Genomic DNA, 20,075 nt, shown 5'->3' with positions numbered 1-20,075 from the left:
AGTTCAGACGCATGCGCAATGCACCGTGGCCCCTGAGGGAGGAAGGAGCTCCGGCAGAGGGGAGTGTGTGACTAGACCGAGCTCGGCCACGTGTGACGCTGGCAGTTACCGAGCCCTGAAGGCGAGAAGCGCGGGCCGACTCAAGGGCAGGCCCTGGGCGGCGGCTGCGGAGGAACCCAGCTATGAGTACGGCTCCACGAAGTACCTGCAGCTGTGCGGCCTGGGCGGGATGCTGAGCTGCGGGCTGACACACACGGCCGTTGTGCCCCTGGACCTGGTCAAGTGCTGCATGCAGGTGGACCCCGGCAAGTACAAGGGCATCCTGAGCGGCTTTGGCGTGACGGTGCGGAACGACGGGCTGCGCGGCCTGGCCCGAGGCTGGGCCCCGACCTTCCTGGGTTACTCCCTGCAGGGCCTCTTCAAGTTCGGCCTATACGATGTCTTCGTATAGATCCGCTACGCGCAGCTCCTGGGCCAGGAGAAGGGCTACGAGTGGAGAAGTAGCCTGTACCTGGCCGCCTCGGGCCGCGGCCCCCAGGATGTACGGTGAGGAGGGCCGGTGGGCCTTCTACAAAGGCGTGGCGCCGCTCTGGATGCGGCAGATCCCCTACACCATGATGAAGTTCGCCTGCTTCGAGCGCACCGTCGAGGCGCTCTATGAGTACGTGGTGCCCAAGCCACAGAGCCAGTGCACCAAAGCTGAGCAGCTGGCCATGACCTTTGCGGCCGGCTACATAGCTGGCGTCTTCTGCGCCGTCGTGTCCCACCCGGCCGATTCCGTCGTGTCCGTTATGAATAAGGAGAAAGGCAGCATGGCCTTTGAGGTTCTCCGCAACCTGGGGTTCGGGGCCGTGTGGAAGGGCCTGTTCGCCCAGATCATCATGATTGGCACCCTGACCGCGCTGCAGTGGTTCATCTGTGACTCGGTCAAGGTCTGTTTCAAGCTGCCTCGCCCTCCGGTCCCTCAAACACCCGAATCCCTAAAGAAGCGAAGTAGGCATGGATTGGACGACTCCTGTGGCCACCGTTGGCCAGTATTTCAATTCAGTGCAGGATTGCATTCAAACAATACTAGTGTGTAGGATGTTAACGTTTGTGGAGAGGTGACTTAACGTGCAGACCGACTTTAAGTGATTGATTCCTTCTTTCTGGCAATCCAAGAGAATTGCAACCGTTTCTTTTGGGGGTTTGAACCATTATCTTTGGGGAGTCGGCATGGTTGCTTTAACTCAATAGCTTTTCAACAATCATAACGAAAAAATTCTTAACAGGAAGTAATGTTAGGTGATTTCGTGTCTCTAGAGTACACCTTCTTTGATTCACCATTCGGTGGAGATTATCCAAGCATCACTACTGAATAGCCTGCTACTGAGGTTTTAAGGTCAGCACAACTATGTGGGACAGAGAGCAAAGTAAAATTCTGCTACGTGGTGCTCATCTCAGTAGAAATCGTGCACCTATTGAATAAAGGACCCATTCCGTATTTCCTGTTCATGTCCATTACAGGTAAAAATTATTAAACGTTAAATCGTGACTTACATTGCCTGATAGCTTAGAAAGCATTCACTGTTTTCAAAGAGCATGACATGAAATCTGCATTTTCTCATTTGGCTTTGTCCTATTCTCTTCCTGATGTTGCTGATTAGAACCTAGCTCACTCCAGGAAGTGCTACAATTGGATCAATGTGGAAAACCAAAATGAGATGAAGGGCAGGCTCTGGGAATAAGTATGTAAAGAAAAGTCTCTGTTCTCTAAAGATTTCTTTTGTACAGCTCAGCTTTCAACAACCATACATCCAAAGAAAATCATACCACCCTGACATTTAAACACACACACAACCCTACAAATTCCAGCAAATTTTGGTTAAATATTAAAGAATGGTTTTTGTGATTTTGAAAGGAAAAAATCTCACTTTTAATGTAACAAATGTCATTCATTTAATTTGGTAGATATTTCACTGATCTTTACAGTGGTTGAGGTTCATAAAATTTATTGAAGTTATAAGGCACATTTTCAGTTTTCTGTAGCCTTCACGTCTCTGACTGGGGAAACTATAAAATTAGTGAAATTCTGTGAATTAGAGATGTTTGTAGAATGTGAATAAGAAATAAACTTCAATATGATATTTGATATGATTTACCAAAATGTTACACAATTGCCCTAACAACTTGTATTAAAAACCACAAACTTAGGATATGTTAATGTTTTAACTATGTAATAGTAAACTGTTTAGTGGTTAACAGAAAAAAAGTGTCTAAGTATGTTTGAACTGTCTTGACTGGATAATAAAGAGCTTGGAGGAAAAAAGTCAGAACTTGTGAATGAGATGCAATGAAATTTATATTTAGCACTCCTATTTTCTTAGGGAGGATGCAGGAGACAGGTCATTATGTATTTTTAAGATACTTTCACTTTCCCTAGGAAGTTAGTGTCCATGTTTGTGGAAAAGAAAAGTTCTCAAGGAAGGAGAATGATAAATTTTGAGGAAATAAATTGTGCAGTTTCATTTTTGCAAAATTTTAAAACATATATTTTTGACTAGTGTTGTAAAACGTTTGTAGGAAGTTTCTTTGGTCAATAATTTATTAAGTAAATTGCTTTCTAATGTAATGTAATTTAAGGAATTGCTACAAAATCTATGGAGTTTCAAGAAAGTGGGAGACCGATTATTCTGGTCTGTGGTATTTCATGATTGTTCTGTTGACAACACCAGATAATTTCTGTAATATACAATGTGTATGTTTAGACAAGTATAATCTAAGGAGAACTGTTTGGCATGATTCTTACCGTCATGGACATGGTTGAGAGGATGGGTTTACTTCGTTTGGGTCAGCAGTTTTCATATTCAGTCCCTAGATTTCTTTTTTTTTTTTTTAATTTATTTATTTATTTATGTTTGGCTGTGTTGGGTCTTCGTTGCTACGCGCGGGCTTTCTCTAGTTGCGGCGAGCGGGGGCTACTCTTTGTTGCGGTGCGCTGGCTTCTCATTGCAGTGGGTTCTCTTGCTGCGCTTGTTGTGGAGCACCGGCTCTAGGCGCGCGGGCTTCAGTAGTTGTGGCGCATGGGCTTAGCTGCTCCGCGGCATGTGGGATCTTCCCGGACCAGGGCTCAAACCTGTGTCCCCTGCATTGGCAGGCAGATTCTTAACCACTGCGCCACCAGGGAAGTCCCAGTCCCTAGATTTCTATTTGCCTTTTTTTGTTCATGGTAGTTTACAAATGTCTGAATAAATAGGGACCATGGTAGCTAACAATAAAGAATAAAACATAATTTAAGAAAGATAATGTGAGTTCAGAGTCATGAGGTGTTTTTTTCTAGTTACTATTCCTTTGGAACAATTTAAACTTCTATTCAGTGTTTTACCTTGTCTGTAATTACCACTCTGTGAAATCGTGCATATCTGTTAGAATTAGAAAAGCCATAGATTATGTCTGGTATTGTTAGACATTTTATATTCGTTTTCATGTAATCTCAATCTTTGAAGTAGTCCATTTTATATATAAAGAAACAGACTCAGAAGCTAGGTAGCTTGCTCATAAAGCTAATAATTGATACAGTCTGAATCAGAGTCCATATTTTCTTCATCACTCTAGCTCAGCACCTTGACATAACCAATGACTATACTTTTCATAAATTGCTTTTTCTAATACCTCAAAAAATATATTTTTTAAATCTTCTATTTGTATATACTGTAAAACTTTACTAATTTTGCACTAATGGAAAGTTTGTAATGTGTCTCAATTGTGAAAAACCTATTGTGTAATAACTTAGAAGTAATCAAACTGCAAAATACTTAAATACATTTAATTTAATATTTAAATTATTTCCTGCACCAGGTCAGTGCCTCATCCCTAACTTGAAGGGACTGATGATCATAAAAACAGTGATTTTAATTTTTAAAAAATTTGTGGTACTGCAGTTTCAACAAGAGGCTTTACCCTATCACATTCTCTAATTTTTTCCTCTAAGCTTTAGTTCCTACAGCTAAAAAAGCTAGCTTGGGCTATTTATCTTTTCCCCCAGGTGCTGATTAAAAGTAGCTTTTTCAAGTATTTGAGATTAATTTCATGATAGGGAGCTGTAATCTCATCCATTGATCTGTCTTTTGAGAAGTGAATAAAGAGAGTAGGTAAAATCTTGAAAAACAAAGGCCATATTTACATGTTAAACCACACTGATAAAGATTGGAAAGAATCAGAGTATTAATGTTATGAGTGTTTTTCCTTGCTGTACAAGTGTGTCTTTAGAAAGTTTTCCTTTAGATCCTTTCAAAGGCAAGAAGAACTTTCTGAAGTCAGAAGATCACATTTTGACAGGCAACCATTCAATTAAAGTATGCTTGTTTTATGTGGTCTTAAAGATCAGTTATTTTTTAAATCATGAGCAAAGAACTATTTGAAAGGAAATTTAAATTTTAGTATTATTTATAAAGCTTTGTCTTGTTTTCCTGAATGCTATTATTTGGATGGGTCGGTGAGTAGAGAGGATGCTAATGATGTAATTATAACTAAGATTTGTTTGTATGTGTGTCCATTTTAGTTAGCATATTTTGAGACCTTCAGTTATAGAGTATCCAAAATTTTAGAGGCAATTTGCTAATTCTGCCCATACCCCAGTCTATAACACTGTTGATCAACATCTACCATGTGCCAAGCATTGTTCTAGGCAGAAGAGTTCTCATGAGGAGCACAACACATGGTCTTTGCCCTTGTGGAGCTTCAAGTCTAGTGGAAAAAAATTTACAGTTGTGCAAATGCTGCAAAGAAGTGTAGGGTGTTGTAAGATTGTACATCTAAGTGGCATTTGAGATGATACCTAGAGGTTAAGTAGGAGGTAGGCCAGCAAAGAGAAGATACACAGCACAGTATGTGCATTTCCCCTGAAGAAAGAGAAGGACTGATGGTTTTGAGAAACTAAGACTTCACTTTGGCTGGAGCCCTTCAGTTGCAGACAGCGTGATGTGAAGTGAAATAGGAAAAGTAGACAGGAAGGCATTCACTGCAGGCTCTGTAGTTCTTGTTGAAGATTCGAACTTAGAGTGTTCTTAGAGCCATTGGAAAATCCCCGAAGGACTATGAGCATGAAATGACCTTCAGTTTGCTGTCTGGAGAGAAATGGAGCAGAGGGAGAGAGGTTAGTTAAAATGTTCTTGCTGGGGACTTCCCTGGTGGCCCAGTGGTTAGGAGTCCGCCTGCCAGTGCAGGGGACGTGGGTTCGAGCCCTGGTCTGGGAAGATCCCACGTGCCGCGGAGCAACTAAGCCTGTGCACCTCAACTACTGAGCCTGTGCTCTAGAGCCCACGAGCCACAACTACTGAGCCTGCGTGCCACAACTACTGAAGCCCACGTGCCTAGAGCCCGAGCTCTGCAACAAGAGAAGCCAAAGCAATAAGAAGCCCGCACACCGCAACGAAGAGTAGCACCCGCTCGCCACAACTAGAGAAAGCCCACGCGCAGCAACAAAGACCCAACACAGCCAAAAATAAATAAATTAAATAAATTTAAAAAAAAATGTTCTTGCTGTAATCCAGGTGAGAGAATGGTACCCTGGACTAGGATGATGACAAGTGAAATGTTAAAATACCATGAGAAGCCAAAAGGTGGAAACAACCCAGATGTCCATCAGTGGATGAAGAGATAAACAGATTATGATATATGCATGCAATGGAACATTATTCAACCATAAAAAGGAACGAAGTACTGATACATGCTACAACTTGGGTAAGAAAGAAGCCAGACACCAAAGGTCGCATATTGTATGACTCCTTTTATATAATATATCAAAATAGGCAAGTCCATAGACACAGAAAGCAGATTAGTGATTACCTGGGGTCGGGGTGAAGGGAATGGGAAGTGCTTATTTAATGGATATGAAGTATTTTCCCCTGGGTGATAAAAGAGTTTTGAAAGTGGAGAGAAGTGGTGGTTGGACATTGTGAAAAATTAAATGCCACTTAATTGTATACTTTTAAATGGTTGTGTGTTAAATGAATTTCATCTTCATAAAAAAAGCTATCATGTGATGCTTTATGCATAATAGCCCCAAAGTGGAAACAACCCAAATGTCCATCAACTGATGAATGGATAAAAATGTTGTATATCCATACAATGAAATATTTTCACCATAAAAAGAGAATAAAGTACCATTTGCCGTAAAAAGAAACAAAGGAATAAAATATATGCTACAACATGGATGAACCTTGAAATCATTATGCTAAGAAGCTAGACACAGCCACACGTTTTATGATTCCATTTATATGAAATGTCCAGATTAGGCAAACCCATAGAAAGTAGATTAGTGGTTGCCAGGGGCTGGAGTGGGAGTTGAGGGATGGAAGGGAGGAATGAGAGTGACTGATAATGGGTATGGGATTTCTTTTTGGAGTGATGCAAGTGTTGTGGAATTAGTGGTGATGGCTGCACTATTTTGTGAGTATAGTAAAAGCTGTTGAGTTACACACTTTAAAAGGGTGGATTTCATGGTATGTGAATTATATCTCAATAAAGCTGTTATATAAATATCATGAGACTATAAAATGCACCTTAAATATCTATTTCTTCCTTAAAGTACAGCCCTTACCTCTATCTTCCTCAATCAAGTTAAGACTACAGCTCCAAATGTAAACTGCTGTCTGTGACATGTTAAATTCCATATAAATGAGTAGGAAAAAATCCACCATGTTGTGAAGGCTGGAAATTGCCCCTCAGGAATGAAAAATCTCTTGGTTTCTAGTGACGCAGAGATGATTAATTTTGGAGAATCATCTCACAATGTAAGGTGTTGAGCCACCAACAATTTTGCCCTCTATTGTAAGGAAGAAAGGGGAACAGATGGATTTTGAGAAAAGCAGGTGTGTGTATAGTGTCCAGGAAAATCTCAGTTAACCAGAAACATTCAGGAATTGGTGGTTTAAAATCCCCTTTTGTTTGCAATCCTTGATTAATTTCTCTTTTATAATATACTGAATATGATTAATAATTTAGGGATTATTTTGTAAATAATTTTTTGTAAAGCCTCTGCACAAAGCTTTGTAAAGCCTCATGGGCCATCAGCTATGAAAATCAATGTTTGTTGAATAGCTATAGAAGGCGTAGGGCTTTTGTGGATGGATGTACACAGACTCTAGATATAAATGGATATGGATATGAGTATGCGTGTGGGTGTGTTTAATCCTCAGTGTTAGTTTGAAATCTTGTCATTTGCCTCTACTAAAACATAGAGTGAAGGAAAATATCTGGTTTACTCTAAGATTATTTATTGAGTATCTACTATATGATATTACCTCTGTTAGCTAGGTACTTTCACATGTTATTTTACTGTATTTTTACTTTGTGTTCTAGTATGTTGTTTCAAAAATTGGTGATTTCATGTCTAAACTATAGGTAGTCCTGTGAGTTACCACAGCGCTCCAAAATGGTAGGCTATTTCTAAGGAAATGATATTTCTAAATTATTATATTTTTAATATATGTATATCAGTATTTCTATCTTTCGTGCCATAAAGACATAAAACATGTTTTCAGAAAATACTAGTAAAAATTGGTATTCTGGAAAGAGATTCTGTGAGTTGAAAGAACTCTGCCCCTTTGCAAGGCTGGTAATTCACGTAATTGTCACAAATACACGTAATTGTCAGGCTTCAGACAGGAATCGGAGCTGCTGACAGGGTGATTGTTCGTTTTTAAGAGGATGGATGGAAACCTGGCAAAGAACCACGGTCCCTTCATCTCCAGTAGTGCTCGAATTCTGGCTGTAGTTACATCCTACTGCCAGATATGAGGATTTGTCACTGTAATCATTTTCTCATACCTTAATGTCTCCCCCGACCCTTACCAAGAATATAAAGCTTTTTGGTTGCGCTAAATCAGTTATCATTCATCTTATTTATCTGTGTTGTATTTTGAAACTTTTGCTTTTTTAGATCATTTCCTATATATGATAAATGCTGTTACTAATATTTATAGCAACCATTTACTGTACCAAGCATTGTGCTAAGAACTTTACATACAATGTATCATTTATTTACAACCATTTTGTGAGTTTGTTACTTGTATAAGTTAGGATTTTTTTTTTTTTTGGCTGCAAACAACACAAAATCTATTACACAACAGGTTAAACCATAAAGAGATTGATTTTTTTTTAAAGATTTTTTATTGATTGATTGATTGATTGATTGCTATGTTGGGTCTTCGTTTCTGTGCTAGGGCTTTCTCTAGTTGCGGCAAGCGGGGGCCACTCTTCATCGCGGAGCACGGGCCTCTCACTATCGTGGCCTCTCTTGTTGCGGAGCACAGGCTCCAGACGCGCAGGCTCAGCAGCTGTGGCTCACGGGCCCAGTTGCTCCGCGGCATGTGGGATCTTCCCAGACCAGGGCTCGAACCCATGTCCCCTGCATTAGCAGGCAGATTCTCAACCACTGCGCCACCAGGGAAGCCCAAGAGATTGATTTGTAACAAGAAATCTGGAGACAGGCACACCAAGTTTGGTTCAGTAGATCAGTGTTGTCCCCAGGGACCTAGGCGCTCTTGGTCCTTCTTCTCTGCCATCTGTAGTGTGTCCGTGATGTTTCCCCTTGTGTTCAAGAGATGGCTGCCACCGTACCAAACATCACGTCTCAGCAACAGCATCCAGATCAGGAGGCAAGGAAGGCAAAGGCAGATGGGCTTTCTCTTCATGTGTCTCTCTTATCAGAGAGAAAAATCTTTCTCACAAGCTTCTGGCTGATTTCCCCTTTGGCCTCATAGGCCAGAATTAGGTCACATGCTTTCCTGTAGCCCCTATAAACCAATCACTGACATCAAGAACGGAGGACTTAGATCAGTGTGACACATCTGCGGGGATTAGGCACATGGGGTCCTGAACAAAACCAAGATTTTCTGTTGTCATTGTTGTTAGCAAGGAAGACGAGGTAAATGGCTGTTGGGTAGGCAACCAGGGTTTGCCCTTATATTCTTTTCCTTTTTTCGCAAACGAGGCGACTGAGGCTCAAAGTAAGGTAAAACCATAGTGACAAAACCAGGATTCAAACCAGATTTGTCTGCCCCCAAAACAGTTTTGTTGTCACATTACTTGCTTTAGCTTGGAAATTGCTCTGAGACAGAGCTACTATAGATCATATCACAAGGGATTTATTACTGAAAGTGTCAGAAAAACTGCTTTCTAACAGCGACTAATCCATAATGAAGTCTCAAAACCAGGAATCTGGGCAATGGTGGTCCATGGATAATGAGATATGATTAAATCTAAAGTTTGCTATCATCATGCTCTGAAAAAGAGAAACCAGGTGAGAAGAAACACACAAAGAAACATCTTAAAAGAAAGCAAATGTTTGTAAACCTTTTTTATAGTCACCCTCAGTCTTTTCTTTCTGCACTTTTCTCCCCATTGACTTTCCAGAAATGGCCGATTTCTTTCAAATGCTGCGTACTAGAAAAATGCAAAGGATTCATCAGATGAACAAATTTCAAAGAGCCACTACCAATTTTTTTTCCTTAAGAAATACACCAAAAAAAAAAAAAAATTGGTTCTGAAGAACCTAGGGACAGGACAGGAATAAAGACGCAGATGTAGAGAATGGACTTGAGGACACGGGGTGGGGGGAAGGGTAAGCTGGGACAAAGGGAGAGAGTGGTATTGACATATATACACTACCAAATGTAAAATAGATAGCCAGTGGGAAGCAGCCGCATAGCACAGGGAGATCAGTTGGGTGCTTTGTGACCACCTAGAGGGGTGGGATAGGGAGTGTGAGAGGGAGACGCAAGAGGGAGGCAATATGGGGATATATGTATATGTATAGCTGATTCACTTTGTTATAAAGCAGAAACTAACACACCATTGTGAAGCAATTATACTCCAGTAAAGATGTTAAAAAAAAAAAAAAGAAATACACCAAGCATCCAATTTGCTGCTGATAAATTCTCCGTAAGTAGCATTATAATTAAGCACACACAAAACCATTCTGTGTTTCCAAGAATACAGCTGGGCTGGCCCTGAATCGGTGATAGCGCATGGGCACCGAGTGGCAGCGTTCCATTGCATCTCAACTACCATGTACCTTCTTTGTGCAGCGACCAATCTGTCTCTCCCCCCACACATCCTCTGAATCACAGGCCATTGCTCATTCACCCCGTGTCTGTCACTGAGCAAGCTTATTGGGCACCTTCACTGAGCCTTGAGACTGGCTGTCCTGCTTCCAGGTTCCAGTCAGAAACAATGGCAGGAAACTGAAGTGGTACACCTTTCTCTGCATGAGTCCCCACCACCTCAGACCCCCGGACTTGGCCCTCGGAAATGGAACAATGGTCTGCGGCAAAACTGGGGAAAGAGAGACAGTGGAGGGCGGGGTGGCAGGAAAGGGTGGAGCAATCAGACCAGGCTTCCAAGCCTGGCTTCACCACTGGCTTTTCATGGCTTTGACAGGTTACCTTACCTCCCCAAGTCATAGTTTCCTCATATGGAAAATGGGGAACCACAGCACCTACCTTGAAGACTGATTGTGAGAATTAGCAATAAATCATGTAAAACACATGGTATAAAATAAAAGCTCAGTATATTATAGCATTTATTATTTTACCAGTCCCTTAGTAAAGGAAGGCGGTTAGCATGGAAAGATTTAGCCTGTGTTGTGTTGTATTGTTGTTATGGCTGTTCTTGGTTATATACAGGATTTATTTGCTTTAATTTTTAATGCATCATAAAGTACATAACCCTTTGTGGGAAATGCAGTGCGTAGGGAAATGAAAAGCAAGTAGCCTAGTCTGTTGTGAGTATAGAAGCCGACGGGGGCAATCCCATGTCTCCCTGGCCCCTAGGCAAACAATTTCTTTCACAAGTGTGTTTTTGGTATGCAAATCACTCTATGCAGATTTTTGTGTGCAAAATACAACATAGAAAATGGCCCTCTTGCCAAGGGAGATAGGAGATGTTGGCTGCCATCAAATGAATTAGCTGCAAAGTTTAGATTTCTTTTCCTACTGCTCTTTCTAACAATGTATGGGGTGAGCATATTTTTGGCACATTAAACCGAATTATTTTGGCTTTTGATTGTGTGTTCTTGTGATAAAAGTGTGTTTATTGAAGCCTGCAACTACGTTTTGAAGGCATAATAATGTTTAGTGGTATTTAATTTAGCATTTCACAACAGTGTGCCACCTCCAGTCAGTAAAAATGCTTGTTCTGAAGTCACAGATGGCTTCTGTCTGAGGTTAGGATGCTAGTCTCCATGTACTTCCTACTTTTCTGTGTAGATTTGTGCTTATTAACAGATTTAAGTTTATATTTTGGAAAATGTTTTCTCCCTAATTAATGGATGTCTTAGTAAGTGAAAGGAATACATTTAACATTAAAATCATCTTTTTCTTTGGGTGAGCATGGGAATCCAGCACTTCATTCACAAGGCCGTATTTTATCATCCAGGCAGAATAATAATATGTCTCTTTTATGGTGCTTCTCACCATTTTCAAAGTCTTTTCCTTTTGGCTCCTCTTGTGAGCTAATGGAAGGAGGTGAAGCAAAGCCTTTGTCTGAGGTCACTTGTTAACAGACAAGCCCAGGGCTGGGCGTTTTGTTTTTCCTGATCATGCTCAGGGAAAACTGCAACTGCAGGCCAGTGGCCCCAACTTTCCCCTCTTTCCTCTTCTTTCCTTTCCCTTCCCCCAACCATTTTTTGCTTGTTCTGAAAATTTCAAACTTGCCAAATGAGACACTCATTAATTTTACAAAAACAAAGTCTAAATTAAAGGCATTTTTCAAAGCAAAGTACCTCATCAGAGAGAGAATGACAAGTGTAGCTTACTTCTATTGGACATCCGAATGGCTGGAAAAGAGAGAGGAGATAATGTCTTCACTCACTCATTTACTCATTCATACATTCAGGCATGCGTGCGTGCATTCATTCATTCAACATCGTGCTTAGCGCCTGTCAGGCATTGCCCTAGGCACAGGAACACAAAGATGAAAACAGTCCCAACCACTGAGTTCACTGTCTGTCAGGGAAGATAGATATGTGTAAACAAACCGACACTGGCGTTGATTCCCCAACAGAATTATGTACAAATATAAAGGTGGCACAAAATGGGATCATTAACTCCATCAGTCTTGTAGTAAGGAAACACTTTTTGGAAGAGTTACATCTGAACAAGATTTTGAAGGATGACTAGGTGTTCTCCAGGTCGGTGGGAGTGTGGAGAAGAAAGAGCACTTGAGGTAGAGGGAATAGTAAGGATGAAGCACGGAGGCCTGAACCAGCAAAAGATGGGGAAGATTTTCATCGGAGAAATTTCTTTGGCTTAAGAACAGGGAAGGAGGGAGGTATGGCAAATATTCTCAACATCTCGTAGATCTGTTTCCCCCTTTTATTTCTACTTCACTACGCGTGCAAGGTTACTTTATGGCTTGTCCAAATTATTGCCATAGGCTGGTCTTGTTGCCTCTAGCTTCTTCCTTCCTTAACACATAAGAATACTTCAAAGGCCCTGCAGTATTCATCCTACCCACGTCTGTTCCACTGGGCAGAAAATAAAGCCCAAGCACCTTACCCCAGACCATCTGAGACCTGTTATGACATGGTCCCTCCTGGCCCCTGGCATTGATTGTTCCCGCGCCACTGCCCGTGCCTCACACTGTCTCTCAGGTCCCAGGCTCCAAGCCTGGCCTGGCTGCTTCTACTTCCCTTCCTTGCCCATATCAGTCCCACTGATCAGGCTGTCCACCCCTCACTGATCTTCACTTTAGTCCTTCAAGAGTTAGCTCAGGGACACTTTGGCTGGCTGGAATTGGCTCCATCCTCTGTCTGCCAATATTGTGTCAGAGACTAAACAGGTTTTGGAGTCCCAAGATGTGGGTTCCAATCCTGGCTCTGGCTTTAGACAAGTTTCTGAGACTCAGTTTCTCCAACTGTAAAAGATGATGGTTTACCTTGCACAGTGGTTTTAGGATTAACAGAGCACATTGTTTGAGTGACTGACACACAGTCAGTCCTCAGACATTAGAGCTATTATTATTGTTATAATTTAACCTCTTTGTGAAATTCAAACAATTGTAACTACCTTTTTTCTTTTTAAAAATATTTATTTATTTATTTGGCTGCGCTGGGTCTTAGTTGCGACACTTGGGATCTAGCTCCCTGAACAGGGATGGACCCCTGGCCCCCTGCATTGGGAACGCGGAATCTTAACCGCTGGACCACCAGGGAAGTCCCGTAACTACCTTTCTAATTTGCCACGAGGATCGTATAAACTGATGAGTATGAAATTTCTGTAAACTGAAAAGCCCTTAGATAAAGCTAATTATGATTTTTATCTCCTATTAGTGGATTTTTATCTACTATTTGTGTCTCCATTTATGTACTCATTCATCTTTTAATTCATTCTTCCATTTACTCATTTAACAGTAAGTAAATTCCCAATATTTGGTACATTGTAAGCTCACCATGGAGGATATAAAGATGAATTTGAAATGCCCCCAAAGAGTACAGGCCTTATGAGAGAATCAGACAGGAAGGCAGTCACATCTAAAACCAGGTGGGGAACCCAGGGACCAATATGACTATGGAATATGGGAAGGCTGAGAGCTCAGGGATGAGTTCCAGAAGAGCAACCCTGTGCTTGGGTCTGGATGGATGTTACGAGTTGGGGAAGGGTGTGGCAGGCTGAGGGAACTGGGTCAACCTGGGCCGGGAGTGTGAGACCACTTAGGGTGTCGGGGAACTGCGGTGAAGGCAGGCATGGCTTTCAGTCATCCTTATCCCCCCGCAGTCCCTGCAGCACACAGGGCCCAGAGCTGCGCAGTAAGTCGTGATGGGATGTTCCCCAGTGTAGCGAGAAAAGCCGCCCCGGCCACCATGCCAGCTGTGCCCCCAGGTCCCCCAGAACTCTCCCTCACGGCCCTGAGGGTGGAGGTGGCGTGTTTTTGCCAAGGAGCTGCAACATCCATCGTGTAATAATATGAGTCAACGGGAAAACAGGGTTTGTGTTACAGAATTTTGCTTTGAGTCAATTATGCTGAAATGTATATAGTTACAAACTGAGGGACAGTCTGCCCTTTAAAGTCTGTGGGACAAGGGCGACACCATGGAGGTGTTAAAATAAACATTAAGTTCATGATCAAAAAATGGGCTATAGGGCACTGACTATAAATTGTCAGAGGTTGAGGATTAATGACCTTTTCTGCCCCATATGTGGAGAAATAAATGCTTAGAGCAGAAACATGCAGAATTCAGACAGGCCTGGTACTATGTTACTACCACCCTCTGAAATAAGGTTTTGAAAATAAACACTTGAAAGTCTGCCCAGATTGTTGTAATCTTATTAATCTAACAAAGAGACCCAGTAAGTGCCTCAACCAGGGGGATGGTGTTTACCATGTAATTTGCAACAAGCTGATAAACACACCCTTGCCCCACTTGCAGAAAACTCTGATGCTCCCTGCAAAGAAGCAGTTGGCAGGAACACAGTAATAAAGGATTAGAGACCCAAAAGCCACGGTTTAGGTCCTGAGTAAATGTTTGTTCATCTCCCCTACACCTCAGCCTCCCAGCCCCCTGCCATTTCCAAGTTCAGAGGTACAGTGTGTGGTTCATCCCAGTCTTGCCCTCCTAAGGGTTCTGCCACGATGCTTCGGCCCTTCAGAGCAGTCTGCCAAGATCTCCCTATGCGGGATTTCTGCCCTGGGGTCTTGCTGGGCAACTCTGAGGTCATCCTGGGTTCTTTGGTGGATTTGGGGGCTGGCTTCTCTCCACAGTCTGGGGGGATTGCAGAGGGCAGTGCTCCCTCCCCCAGTCTGTAGGGGCAGTGTTATTTGACAACACCGGTGAGCATGGCTCCTCATAGAGTTCTTGGTTGCGAATCACAGGACGACCTCTGGCTAACTCAGCAGAAAAGGTATTTATTGGAAGAATAGTAGGCAGGAGCTAGGCAGGCTAGGCAGCCGGGGTCATGCCAACTTACCACAGGCAAAGTCTGGCTGCCCCATCACACAGCCCAGCCACTCCTTCCTCAAGTCCACCAGCTCTGCAAATCATCTCTAAGCATGGTCAGAACCTTTGTCTGGCTCCCTCAGGACTAAGATTCCAGGAGGGGGCATGCATTTGGCTGCCCCCAGACCCAGCTTCCGCCTTCTTTGTGCAGGGTAAGCCCTGCCTGCCACCAGGACCCACACAAAAGGAAGAGATTTGGAGGTTGGATGGTCAAACAATGAAAAATATCCACTCACTCCTCTGAATAATAATGGCTAACACTTTCTGAACACTGTGTCAGGCCCTTTAGATCAGCGGTCCCCAGCCTTTTTGGCACCAGGGACTGGTTTCATGGAAGACCATTTTTCCACGGACGGGGCTGGGGGTGGGGTTTGTTCAAGCTGTAACACGAGCGATGGTGGTTCAGGCCGTAACGCGAGCGAAGGGGAGCAGCAGATGACGCTTTGCTCGCTGGCTCGCCCGCTGCTCACCTCCTGCTGTGCGGCCCCGGGGCGTTGGGGACCCCTGGTCTAGATGGATGAACTCATTGAATCCTCACAGCAGGCCCATAAGAAAGGGCTCCATTTTACAGATGAGAAACTGAGACATGAAAAATTGAGTTAACATGCCGAAGCCCTCGCAGCTAGGAAGCCACGGAACTGTGAGTTAAGCCTCACCGTGGGGTTTGGACAGAAGTCAGTCACTGTCCGCAGAGGCTCTGGAAAGCTACGTGTAAACCTCACCTGAGATGAGCCTCTCGCATATAAGCCGGCTCACCCAGTTTGCTCCTCTAACCTGCTCTCCTTCCTGTGTTTTGCTCTGCTTCCAGGCCCACCTGCTCCCTCATCCACCTTGTCTATCCAGGCTCTCGCCCCCATCTGTTTATGCAGGACCCCTCTCTTATTTAACGCTGGTTCGAAAGAGTGTGTGGCCCACTCTGGAAATGCACTAGGACATCAAATGCCAGGATTAATTCTACGTGATGAATTCTTCCGCTATATTTTAAAAACGGTTTCTCCTTATGAGGGTCTGTTCCAGGATCTGAATCACTGAGTAAAAAAGCATATTAACCTTTACAAATCTAATAGTCCTAATTTAAAAAAAAAAATGTGTCTTATCAATGAGTAATTGTAACATGTATAGCAATAGAATTTGACATTTAGGGATTTCTATTATTTTTCAAGATTGGCATGCTTGGAATCTTGTACATGGTGGCACGTGATCAATATTTGCTGTATTAAGGAATGAGAACCAGAGGACTGTCACTCTGGTAATTGCAGCCTTTATTGAAAGATTGACATTCTCTTTGTGAGTATGTTACAAACAAAGCCTCATTTTCAGTCTTAAAATACCCTAAAATTTTAGTCTTTTATTTCCCCATTTCTTACCTCCTTTTAGATTACTGATTACCTCCACTTGCACTGTTGGGAAAGGGTTTTTTCTTTAGAGGTACTTTTAGTGACACCCCCCACCCCCAAACACACACACACCCACACACACAGCATGAGAGAATTCGTCACGTTTCACTCCATGACTGAAATCTAAATACGACTATTTAGATTCTGAAGCTACCAGGCAAGAACGTGTGTGTCAGTTTGTCTTCTTCTGCAGAGCCCGTATCCCACTGTGATTTCTCAGCAAGACATCATAATTATCCATAATTGTATTGGGCACAGCAGTCAGATAGTGTCTGAACATTAAAGCCATCCTTCTAAAAGCAAAATATCAATACAGTGGGACACAGCACGCCATGTCTTTGCAGGCCCGCGTTGTGGTTAGAAGGTACCCGACCAGCTCCTTCAACTCCACTCTGAATAAAGTTTCTCGAGTGACAATGGGCCAATGCTTTAGGAATAAATTTGTTTTGAATAAAAAGCAATTTAAGATGTAAGACTCCAGGAGTGACCCAAAAAGGAAGGGAAAGGCCTCAAGGCGCCTTTCCCTAAATCGGGATGACTGAATTCGTTTCCACCAGCTTGAGCCTTTCCTGAAGGCGGTGAACCAGAGCACGTGCAGTCCCCCTCGAACAGCTTATCAATCTCCTGCCGCAAAAATGAATCAGGGCTGCGACCGGATCCTCATCCCGCTTCCCCTCGGCACAGCACCTGCCGGGCTGCGTTAGGAGTGAGCGAGGCCCGCACAGATGGAGGTCCACACCTGGCGCTGGGGGCCTCAGGAGGAGAGGAGGAGCCCTCACAGCTCACTCTGCTCTCCTCCCAGACCCTACGGCTCACGCGCCCTCGGGCTGGTCTGTCACATCCTGTTGTCAGCAGCAGAGCAGCCGGCAGATGTGTGGTGCTCAGACCACAGAGACGCTGTCACAGCGGAGCTGCTCCCGGGTCGTGTTCCTGTGAGAGTGTAACAGTGTCTCAGCAGCTGCAAGCCTGGCCCTGCCGCTGGTTGTTTAGGGGGCTTGCCTCTCCCAGGGGTCTAAACTCCATAAAATCAGTCTCCCTAAAACTTCTCTAAGGTTGCTGTTCACATTGCAAATTCCTTGGGGGTAACTACCTGGCCCGTCGGGGTGAATTAAACATCTCGTGTGTCCACGGAAACCTCTGTGGCCCAATAGCAGTGATCCTTTTTTCTGCCTGGACAGACTGAAGGTCCCTGGGCCTCCCTGTGGGCGGATAGACCTGGGGTCAGCAACTGTGCGTTCTGATTCCAGCACAGCCACCCGGGCGGGTTCCCTAACCCATCCAAGCCTCGATTTCCTCACAGGAAAAGTGGGGATAATAGTACTCACCTCCAGAGGTGGTTTTGAAGCTGAGAAGTGCGCACGTACAGCACCTAGCATGGCACCTGGCACACTCCAGGTGTCCTATTTACTGGACTTGTCTATTGTCAAGATCATTAAAAAGGTGGCCAGTGTGACACATTTGAGACACTGCCCTGAGAACAGAAACAGAGATGGCCATCAGGGAGAGAGGACTCCCCTACTCCCGAGTGCACGGGGAATTCTCCTTTCCCTGAGCTCTCCAACTGTATTTAAACTCCCAACCAGGCCCTGGCACGTGGATCTAAACTCCATCGTGGGTGAGCTTCACTTGCCCTGTGAGAGAGCTTGCAATCTGCCCTATGACCTCTTCTCTTAAAATTTCTCTCCTTTTGTGTGTTCTCCTTTCATAGTTGGCATTAATGGCTTCAAAGAGCTGGAAAGGACCTTGGTGATCACCTGGGTCATGGGCAGAGTAACAAGGGCAGTGGCAGAGCTGTGGGTGATATCCCTGCACTCCTGGTCCAGCACTCCTTCTGTTCTCCACTCGGTCCTGGGCATGCGTGTCCTGAAGTGTGGTTGCCCAGGGAAGCACTTGCTCGGCTGAGCTGCCCCTGCTGATCCAGCAGCACAGCCAGCCTCTTGCAGGAAAGAAGAGGGGCAGCAAACGCTGTGCTTAAAGCAGCTGTTTTGGGGTCTGGCCCCTGTTCACTGTGGAGCCCCCTAAGGTTGAACACGGGTCATCCTGGCATCAACAGTTACTGTCTGGAAAAGTTAATGACATGAGCCTCGTCTGTGGCTTCCTTCAGATCCTGGAAATTTTATTGTCTGTGAATGTGTCCTGGCCCCATGCTCCCTCCACACCAGGCCCAGACTCCAGCCTCACACCTGTGCCCCAGTCCTTCCCTGCACCCTCCTGGCAAACCAGACCCTGGGACAGTCCAAGGGTCTCCCTCTTCCATGCCTACCCGGGTCACCGAGCACTGCTGGCTTCTCGGCACTTCTGGACGTTCAGAACTGTCATTCTCCCCATTCCACCCAACCTCCAGTTCAACCCCTCACTCCTCTCCTGAACCTTCTGTCCACAGCCCTGTCCCCTGGCTCCAGCTCTCCCTGGGAAATTTCAACCTCTGTGTTCCAGGGCTAAACTGCTGGCACCACCAGCCACTCTCCGGGAGTCCCTTCCCACAGGCTATCCATTCTCTCTTCTGAACAGGTCTTGATGGGCTACCTTCTCTATCACGCTGGTTCAGGTCATGGTCACCTTTGGTCTTGGTTCCTACACTAGCCTCCCAGGCACCCTGCCCCCAGCCTCACCCCCTCCTCTAGTTCTCCCTCTACTCTGAATGGGTTATCTCTGCAAGTCAGACCTCCTTCCCCCATCCATGAACTTCAGGGCTCCCCTATCCCCCTGGGGGGAATCTACCCCTGGCTTTGGTAATACATCATGACCCTCTGTGATCTGGTCTCTGCCAGCCACTCTAGCCTAGGTCTTCCCTTTCTACCCCTCTGACTTCCTGGGTCCCTCCTCCTGCAGGTTCCCTGTCTGGCAGGCCTACCTCCCCTCCCAGCCTCCTTCTTCAACTGGCTGACTCCTCACCATCCTTCCAGACCCAGCTCCTGCATTGCCATCTCTGGGGCCAACCTCAACCTCTGGGGTTAAGGTCACAGCCCCTAACTGTCCTTCTTTCTAGCCTGAATCTTAAGGCGCTATTGCTGTCTGTCTACACATGTCTCCCAGACAGCTAGAGTGTTGTTCCAAGACAGGGCCATGCCCCTTCACCTCTGGCTCCCCTGAGCCTAACAGATGGGCAGTCAGTGGCTAACTTGCAATGGAGCTCAGGCTAGGATGTGAATACCCAACACCCATGCTTCTGGCCTGGGCAGACAGAATGATGTGCCCTGCTCATGTGAAAGGACCCAATCTCCAACTTCATCTCCTACTCCTCTTCAACTCTGGTGACAAGAGCAGGGCTGCAGGGTCATCTAGCTTCAAATACTGACTCAATGACTTACTAGTTTGGGGACTTTGGGCAAGACACTTAAACTCTCTGAGCCTCAGTTATCTCACGTGTAAAGTGGAGTTGATGATGCCTGCCTCGTAAGGTTCTGATAACAATTAAATAAGGTGATGCAAGTAAGGACTTAGTAAGGTCCTGCACATAGTAGATACTTTAAAGTGGGAGATATTATCCCAGTGGCTTTTTTGGTAAATACTTTATAATTAAATGCAATAAGACTGTTGTATTATTGCATTAGCTATAGAAACATAGCAGGGGGTGATGGAGTGAGCACTGGGATAGGAAAAAAAAGATCCTAGTTCTACCTCTGTCACCAAACCAATGTTCTCCATGGCTTAAAAAAAGGGGGGAAGATTTAATTAAATTTGGTAACTAGGTTCACTCC

General features: G+C 44.4%; 1 pseudogene; it reads left to right on the top strand.

Annotated features, from left to right (window-relative positions):
- LOC137760570 (solute carrier family 25 member 3-like) overlaps positions 1-20,075 on the top strand; it is a 51,557-nt pseudogene that overhangs the window by 105 nt on the left and 31,377 nt on the right.

The sequence above is a fragment of the Eschrichtius robustus genome, chromosome 3 (genome assembly GCF_028021215.1).
Source record: "Eschrichtius robustus isolate mEscRob2 chromosome 3, mEscRob2.pri, whole genome shotgun sequence".
Taxonomy (NCBI): Eukaryota; Metazoa; Chordata; class Mammalia; order Artiodactyla; family Eschrichtiidae; genus Eschrichtius; species Eschrichtius robustus.
Note: the sequence above shows the minus strand (reverse complement) of the source record. Positions and strands in the feature narration are given on the sequence as shown.